Source organism: Melanotaenia boesemani, chromosome 4 (assembly GCF_017639745.1).
Source record: "Melanotaenia boesemani isolate fMelBoe1 chromosome 4, fMelBoe1.pri, whole genome shotgun sequence".
Classification (NCBI taxonomy): Eukaryota; Metazoa; Chordata; class Actinopteri; order Atheriniformes; family Melanotaeniidae; genus Melanotaenia; species Melanotaenia boesemani.
The window spans coordinates 22,726,446-22,735,855 of record NC_055685.1 but is presented as its reverse complement, the minus strand read 5'-3'; the positions used below and the strand labels follow the sequence as shown (position 1 = coordinate 22,735,855).

Below are 9,410 nucleotides of genomic sequence, written 5' to 3'. Positions count from 1 at the left end.
GTAAAAAACAGACAAACTGGGAGAATTCAAGGACAGACTGGGGTAAAACAAGTAAGAAAACAAAACAGAAAACCAAACATGAACTCAAAGCCTAACAGAAATAATGGAAGTCAGGTCAATGAAGTGACAATAAAACAGAACCAGAAACATAACAAAACCCCTGAAAGCGTGTCAAGGGCAGGTGGCTCAAAACCTTTGCACAGCACTTTATTTTTGCCTGGTTCTGGTTTCTAATTCTCAACCTCCCTGGAATCTGTGAGGTGAAGAGAGGGGGTGTCATTATCTTTGATTCCTATCCTTAGGAATTAAAAGATAATGACACCCAAGCCAAGATGCTCTAAGCTTGAAATAGGGTGGATAGTCCCACTAAGCTAGGTCCTGGTGTTGACCAGTATTCCAGTTGATTAAAATTTTCAGATGATCTTTTGAGACTCTTGTTCAGAGTGGAGAGTGTCAGTGCTAAAGAATGAGTACTCCCCCATAAAAGTCAAGGATTTTTCAGTTTCTCTCCCTAACATTATAACACTTGAAATACACATTCACTGAGTTGGGTGTTTATCAAAGATGGACAAAATGACATCTTGTAGCTTGATATTCATCAGATTCTGTTAAAAATCTGATGAACATTCAGAGCTCCTCCTAGTTTTCCTTTACAACCTCTCAATGTTTGATGTGTCAAGGATTTACTTTTACCACATTGGTGGCTGTGTGAGTGCATAAAATATTTATATTTAAGACTTAAAGAGCAGCAGAGAAAAAAAAAACTTATTACACCAACAGTAAAACTGGGATTTATCCCTTTCATTTAAGTCTATTTCTCTCATTTTTTGTCCAATTTTCCATCTTGTATATGTTTGCCTAACAGGAAATTAATCTGATCATGTTTGCTGGCAAGTATATAGGCAAGTGCACTCAGGCAAAAAGCCAAACTTAATGGTAATAAAGCACCCAGTCTGGTATAGTTTTTTTTTTCCTCTAAGACTTGATGGATCCACCACACGTGGAGAAACACATAGCACCGTGGCTTCTCAGAACTCCAAAACTGCTGTCGAGTCTATTTCTCAGCTGCATGACTGCTTCACTCTCTCAAAGAGTTATGCTTGCCTGGATTTCACACAATTTCGTCAAAAAGTTTCAAAGATTGGGTTTGATAGGGCCATCTCGCACTCCACATGGAAAAGTACCATCTAACTGACTGACTGCGGCTCTTCCAAGTGCAATGCAATCCGCTCTCCGCTGCCGGAACAGCTGGCTGACGCTCGCTTCAGTTCAGAGGAGAACCGACGGGCTGTGGGTGATTGAAGCGCGATTCTATAGAAAGAAAGAGGCAGAGAGATAAACTGAATTCCAGCGAATTAATCACCGTCTGTTCCCGTGTGAGAGAGGTAAGTCAGTGGAACAGAGGGAAGGAGAGAGAGAGCGAAAGAGAGAGAGAGAGAGAGAGAGAGAGAGGTGGGGGGATAAGGAGGAGGAGGAGGAGTGGAGCCTGACGCAGTGTGAGAGGCAGAAACTGAGGGAAGAGAGAAGGAGAACTACAGAGAGACAGCGGCGAGGAGGTAGCATATCGCATCAGGCGCCGTTTTACATCCAAAAAATCTTGACGCGGGTCAATCGCCACATCGGCTGCTGCTGTGATCGCCGAGCCCTCTCCCCGGTCACAGCTCTTCTCAGACACCACAGGAGAAAGCTGGGACAAATTAGTCACGGAGAGAGACTGTGAAAAAAGAAATCCACACAAATCAACACAGCCACACGTACAGAAAGGGATAGTTGTGTTGGGGAGCTGGCATCTGGAGCAGGTAAGGTGAAAACCTCATGCAAACATCTGTAGATTGCGCACACAGCTTTGGATTCATTTCATGTTCCTTCCTTGCTATGGCCGAACTCGCATTGCGTAGGCAACTTTGAAATATGCAAACAGCTCTGGCATGCATGCGATTCTGAAATCAATCAGTTTCTCTCTGTGTTTGTGTATTTGCGTGTGTGTGTGTGTGTTTATGCACAGTCGTGCTGAATGAAGGGAATTTGCTGGGCGCACTGGGGTCTTATCTCATACACCGTGTGTGCATTGATAATGCGGGTGCAGATTTATAGATTTGGATTTACACGATTGGGTCTTGCTGATTTGTGCGCGGTGGCTGATGTGTTCCAGCCTGTGCAGCACGTAACTGTGCATATTTGACCTGAACCTGTTCATCATATAATTATATGTCTGACATGTATAATATTTTGCGTTACTTTAAACTAATGTGGTCTTTGTCCCGGGACAGTCTGCGGTGCCAGATCCCTGCAGATCCCTGCAGTTCAGTGGGTTGAGTGTTCAGCACCCCGGACAGCGACAGAAGAAATCCCCGCGCTCGTTTTTATTTTTATTTTATTTATTTATTTTTAATTAAAATCCCCTCGCAGAAGAGCAAACCATAGTTAATTTATGTCATAACTTTGACATAACTGCAAACGCATTACCCAGTTAAATGCAGCTGTGCAGCCCAACTCCATGCTTGTTCCTACAGTCTTGATGTGCTGTTCAAACACGGTAACCTATTGGATGCACATGTGAGACACAAAGTCACTCAGCCAGTTAAATTTTGGCTGCTCCACTATCTGTTGTAACGAATGTTGTTGCCACTTTGTCCCATAGGGCATGGACTACTAACAGAGTTTTTCCACTGGCTGACTTCAATTGTTGGCTGAGTGCCACAGAGGTAGAGAAGGAAATAAAAAGGAATACAACAAGATAGGAAGCAAGGAGGAGATGGGAACAAGTTCCCACTGTTAGCATCCTAAATAGACATGAAAGAATTCCAGTATCATAGATCTAATGACTCATTTTAGGACTTTATACTTTTAGGATCAAGAAATGATTGACTGTTTGTGTCAGAGTCAGACATCCTCTGTCAAAGTCTTTATTTGTCTTGAAAATTCATTGATTTGTTTTCATCCTGCATTAGTACTGCAGTACTTTCTGTAGCAGTCACACAAGTTATGTCCTGATAGGGTCCAAATAAAAGGGCTCTTAAACCTTACAGTTTTTGAGCACTAAAAGTCAGGCTTGATAAAACCATTCAAAGTCTCTCAGCGAGTAGCTACACAGCGAAAGCGTTTGTGCTGTAACAGCAGAAGTGTCAATGATGGTGAGGCTCTGATGGTTGCATCTGTAATAAGGCCGGTGGAAATATTAAAAATCAGCTGTAATGAAAGGTGACAGCTTTAGTGGAGAGGAATTGCCAGCTTGTCCGCAAGTACAAAATGGATGAAAAGTGATGGGTTTAACATCCGCATGGTTGTGTCATTGTGATGTAGCTTTGCTCCCAACCTTCCTCTAAAGTTGTGAAGGACGTTTTTTTTTTTTTTTTAATAACATTTACAGTAGTCGTCAAGAATGAGCTATCCTTCCTTAATACAATTTTCATACCCAAAGGCATCACTATGGGGCAAGTTATTCAGGAATACTCAAGAAGCACTGCTGTTACAAGAGATCCCGCCTCTCCCTCTCATCCTATAACTGTATTTTTCACCCACTTGGAAGCCACTGTAAGAGAGCAGCATGCAGCACATATCTGTTGAAATCCCTGGCTGAATTTCAGAATCAACTCCCATCAGTCGTTATTTGTCAAAATCATCCATATTTCAGCAGAAACTTGCTCCCCATATTAAGCACGTTTGTGCACACAGTGCTAGGGGTATTTCTTGTCATAATGTTGATCTTTCTTGAGAAGGAATGCCCCATGGTGTGAAAGCAAATCTGCATGCATAGTGAACATGACATCTCTCTACTGGCTGGGAATGAATGTGACAACATTTTTTTATACACTGATCTTAGATATTTTCCATTTTAGAGAAAAAAATTGCAGTTGTATTATCAGATGTTGTAATATTTCTCTATACAAGCACACCCTCATGCTTGTGACAAGATGTTCTGTATAGTGTGATGGAATTCCTGCGAAAGTAAAACTGACTTAAAAAGAAAAAAACAACCAAATCTCAGAAGATCTGAAGGATGTGTGAAAAGCAAATGTGTGTTTTGAAGCTTGATCAAGAGTTTAAGAGAAAAAAAAAAGATACAAGTGTGCAGCGTTTGTCTTCCTAATTCTCCTGCTCAACAGGGTGTCCAAGTGCAGAGCTTATAGCATGCCCAAACAAGGTTATACTTTAGACATTATCATCTTTTCTGTCCTGGCTGTGGCAGGCGGGGAATCATTTTCTACTTTTGGGTGACCTGTGTGCAACCTTTTAAGACATCTAGCACAGGCTGAAGCTAGGGGTCAGGTCGACTCCCTGTTTACATATTTGACATATGACCCACTATTCTGAACAGTGTAAATTAGATAAAACACCAACACACACCAGCAGCTCATAATATGAGCTTATAAAATGGTAAAAGGAGTGTGCAGAGATACACAGACATATGCATGCACAAAACTGCACATGTGTGTGATGCACACTTCCCAGCCCAGGATGCACACGCTCAAGCAAGCACATGGATTAATAATGTACCACAGTCCCTGTAGGGGCCTAGTTAGCATTTCAGGAAGATTGCACAAACACTGGGGAACTGTAATTAGGAAGTTATTCTTACAAGTTGCAGCTCACTCATACACGCCCTCATAAGCACAAAAGCACATTCACAGACAAAGAAGCAAATGGTAAGAAAAGAAGGAAGGGGGGCAGTCCATTGTTTCTACTTACCAATGTGTTGTGTGCCAAATGCTTTCTACTGTTTAAAATGACTAACAATGAACAAATTAAATCTGAATATCACTTTAAAACCATCTGAAATGTGTTCCTTCACAAGACAGGGATTATACCAAAGATAATCCAAAGAAGTAATATAGAGTTATGATAGAGATATACATTTTATTGTAGCTCTATAGCCACTGAAACCAGAATGAATAAGACAAATTTGTGTAGACAGCATGAGAGAAAATATACACTACTGTTTGTCCCTTTTAAGACACCCCATCCATTTCCAGTTTGTGAGCACCGCCCTTCCCTCTGACTCTGCTGAAAATCTGCCTCTTATCCTTCAAACAGGAATCATTTTGGGTCTCAAGTCTTAGTTTAAAGATTCCTGAGAGCTGGCTTTATTAACCTGAGCTCTATGTTTCAAAACGAAGATACAACCAAATAGTGACCTCATACCTCATGTTCATAGCGTGAATGATGAATGAGCTGCTTAATGTTTGCTGACGCACATCTTGCTGTTGCCAGAGTTAGAGCTAATCCCAACCTTAACTCTCCAGCAAAGATCTTCTACTTTCTCATTTTCCTCATCTATTCCCCTCCCATTACACTTTCCCTCCCCTTTCTCTTTTTCTTTTTATCTGTCGCCATCTCCGCCTCCATCTTTCCATACCACCATTCTGCACACACCCTATTCATGCAGGCTGTGTATAGATGTGTGTGTAAATGTGTGTATTGAGTCAGCTAGTTTGTATGCCAGCTGCTGCTATACCACCCCTCTCTGGAAATCAAGGAAAAATTGCAGCGTGGATGCTGAGAAAAGGAGAGGAAGCAGGGTGGACAGAAGGAAGGTGAGGAGGCTGATGTTTTGGATGCAAAAGGAGAGATAGACAGAGGGAAAGAAATGCCACATGGTGAAAAGAAAGAGGCAGGGTAACAAAAGGTTGGAAAAGCTGGAGAAAATTCAAGAAATTTGCTTTCTCTCCCTCCTGCTCATTTTTGTTGTTTTGCTACCACTGCCTTTTCTTCTGTAGATAGCACAGTTTTGTGGCTGAAGTAGTCTGGAGATGCTATGGCCTCGCAGAGACTTAAAAACCCCTCTGATGTTTTGTCTTGAGGAGCTTGCCAGGGCTAAGAGGCGAAACTCTCTAGTGGCCCCATTAACTGTCAAAGACTGGACTATTGAAATCATATTACCTCTCCTGAGCGAACAGCACGTAAGCTGTTCCTCCATTTCCCGACAAAGATCTGTTGTTCATACCCTGAGATACGAGCAGCAGGAGAGGAACTGAGAGATTGCTTTTTGATTGGTCTTTCCTCCCTCTTATCTTTTAGGCATTTCTCTATCTCTGTGTTTTTTTCCCTCTCTGGTGACAAGTTTCTGTAGGGTTTGGACATCATATATCTATATCTTTCCTGTAGCTTGAAATATTTCTACAGAAACCCTGACAGAGGAAATGATAGAGAAGAAGGGCAAAGATGATTCTCTCTGTTATTGAAAACAGGCTCATATTTAAGAGCCTGGAAAAATCCTAAGGTTCCCCTTAGAAAAATCTTTATTAAAACCATTTATTATATAGGGTTGACAGATATGGCTCTGTCACAGGAAATAAGAGAAACTGTCATGAACAATCATAAAAAAATACCAGTTGTTCTTATAACAGGACAATGCTTGGAGGGAGAACTCAATACATGTGAAGTGGAATGACATTTACTGAGGCATTTTCTTTAGGCACAATACACAAAAAGTCTTCATGTTCATGAGAAATGGCCAGCATGTGGGCCACTGAGAGCCTTGTTTACACCCACTGATGACGTTACTGACACACAGACCCTTCTGAATATTCATGTATCAACAAATGTGCAAAGTGTAACACCTGGAATAATTCTTAATTCTATAAGGAATCCTCAGAGCCGTACCATAAGCAGAACCAAGTTTAATTTTTATTCAAGAAACTCATCTTTCTGTTTACTGGAAATGGCAGGGCTCTTAAACTGGGAGTTTTCCCAGTAACAGTTTGTTTAATTTATAGCAGGGGTGCAGAACCCTGGTCCTCTAATGGTTTAGATGTTTCATTGTTTCAACACACCTGTTTCATTTTGAAGAGTCACTGAGCTGAACTTGATAAGCTGTTGGATCCATTTAATTTGAATCAGGTGTGATGGAGCAGGGAAACATCTAAAACCTGTAGGACAGCAGCCCTCGAGGACGAGGGTTCTCCATCCCTGATTTATTTTTGAAAAATGTGGATACAATCTACTATAGTGGGAATATTCATTAATCTACAGTTGTTTTTATTTCTAACATAACAAGCCTACTGAATTTAATTGCCTTTTGTCCCGATTTTGCCTCTTCCCAACCACGGACGGCAAACGCCCGATTATCCTGACTCTTATAAGATTTTTCTGTACAGTCATCATTTGGTCTGTGGTGTGTTACGAGCTGATTTGTCCCGATAGTCCACTCCGAAATGGGTCATAGCCGACAATCGGAAATATTGAACATGTTCAATATTTCAGAGCCGATTTCTGAGGAACGCCGACAACTCATGCAATGTGACTGCGTGGATGGTGATGTGTTATGGAATGTAGCCAGTCACGCTGTCTCCAGTCTGTTATTTTTTTCAGTTCTGGCTTTTTCTGTTAACAATAGTCCAATAGTGACCACCATCACTCCCTCTTCCATGCTGTGTGTTGTGTTTTTCGATTGTTGCTACTGTATGTTTCTTCTTCTACGTTTTTGTTAAATCACGTTTGGTCATGTGTGATGTCCGGCTCGGAGGACTGTAGATCACTTGCAGGACAGCATCGTTATGTCTGTGTTGTTCTGTGATTAGATTATTGGAGCACACGATACACAGCACTGTCCACTTTAGAGCTTCTGCTAATTTCTCCACTTCAAGCAAACCACATAAACAAGGTGCCATATAAAAGCAGAGACTTTGCTGATTACAGGGGCACACCCACAGTGGGTAGTTTTCTGGAGCAGCCTAGCCATTCTGGGTGGTTGGCGGGGCCTTTTCCTGGGTGTGGTGGGTGGGTCTCTGTCTCTGGCATACATGTAAGCTAAGTTCAACCAATGAAAATATACAGTTTAGGTAAAAGTCATGGCTTGGGTTAAACTGGTACACCCAACAATGACTCCAGCATTATATAATCCCCTAATTACCTGACAGTAGGCCGTGGCCTATGTCCTCTTGTCTGTTTCTAAAGCCCTTTATACATTACTCAAAATGGTAATAAAATAAAATAACATAAAATAAAATAATATTAATAATAATAATAACTGTTAAAAAAAAACTAAAAACAAACTAATACCAACAAACGCTTGGCTTTTAATTGGAATGTGAAAGTGTTTAATCGGCATTCAGTCCCAGGTCAAATTACTGTGCAGCAGCCACAGGTTTAATCACACTGTGTTCACACTAATTTTCACTGAAGATACAATGGTCAAGGCACCAAAAATGTGCAGTACTCACTTTGTCTTTCCACAAATACATGCAATTATGTCTCAAATGTGAAACTGACAGCAACAAAATATTGGCATAAAGGGACGAGATTGATTGATTTTTTTTTAACCTGCCTTAAAGACAGCTGGAGCCTTAACCTCAGATGTCCAATTTCTAGTCAAAAGTAGTAAACTAGCCTAATTATCAGAAACTGTAGTCCAATACAATCTGTAAAATACAGTAATTGCATCCCCATGCCTGCTCCCTACGTTGTAGCCTTCAGAGCAATGATGATAAACTTTGCTAATATATGAAATAAAAATGCTTTCATTGGCTTGTATTAGACGGTTTACTTCTGTTAAAAACAAACAAACAAAACAAGATAAAACAGTTAAATAAAACAAGCACAATGGATGATACCTTCTGACAAACTATTATGTTGGCCAATAGTTCATAAATATCCGAGTCAAAATAATAACAGACACTTAATGGGCTGATGACATTTAAACAAAGTCATTTAGAAAGGACTAGAATACTGAAACACCAGCTCAACAGAAAGCCTCAGATCAGCTGAAACACTCCGTTTTTTTAAATCCAGGTTGAAGAACCACCTGTTCTCTGTTGCATTCAAATTGTTTTTATTTAAAACTCCAAATTTGCACTTTCTTTTAAGCTTGAATCTTTAAACTTGATTATATTTCAATACTGTTTTTATTTAATGTTCTTTCTTTTTCCTTTCTATTCTGTTCATAATTTTTAAATTATGTTTCTTATTTTCTGATGTTTCAATGTCTCTGTAAACCACTTTGAATCACCCTGTTGTTGAATTGTGCTGTACAAATAAACTTGCCTCGCCTTGCCTAAACTTGTAGCCTTGGATAGTCCTACATATACCAAACACACTGATTAAATCTTAGCCTGAAACCTCTTCTCTTGTTTTCTAAAGGTTAAAAAAGGGGGGCATGTTAGTATTAGATCTAATATTAAATGCATAAAAGATATGTGCTTTCTTAAAAAAAACAAAAAACAACAACAACAAAAAAAACAAAAAAAAACAAATACTCCATATCTTCATATGTTTTTCTTTTAGCCTGAGATATGTCCATTTGGCTCATTCTCTTAAAGTTTAAAACAATAGACCTCAAACACATTTTATATATAAATCCCTTTCTATAAGCTCCGTGTTGGATAATGAATCAAATTAAGATATTATAAAGCCAAAGCCTTGACATTCTTCAAAGCTTTCTTTGGCTTAAGAACAGATTATTACATTTTGAA

General features: G+C 40.0%; 1 protein-coding gene across 2 annotated transcripts in view; it reads left to right on the top strand.

The window, feature by feature from the left end:
* Positions 1 to 1,533: 1,533 nt before the first annotated feature.
* Positions 1,534 to 9,410, top strand: part of elfn1b (extracellular leucine-rich repeat and fibronectin type III domain containing 1b) — a 129,116-nt gene continuing 121,239 nt past the window's right edge. For both annotated transcript variants that reach the window (XR_006010115.1, XM_041984092.1), the window contains exon 1: positions 1,534 to 1,799. The gene's annotated coding sequence lies outside the window, so the exon portion shown is untranslated. The remainder of the gene's footprint in view (positions 1,800 to 9,410) is intronic.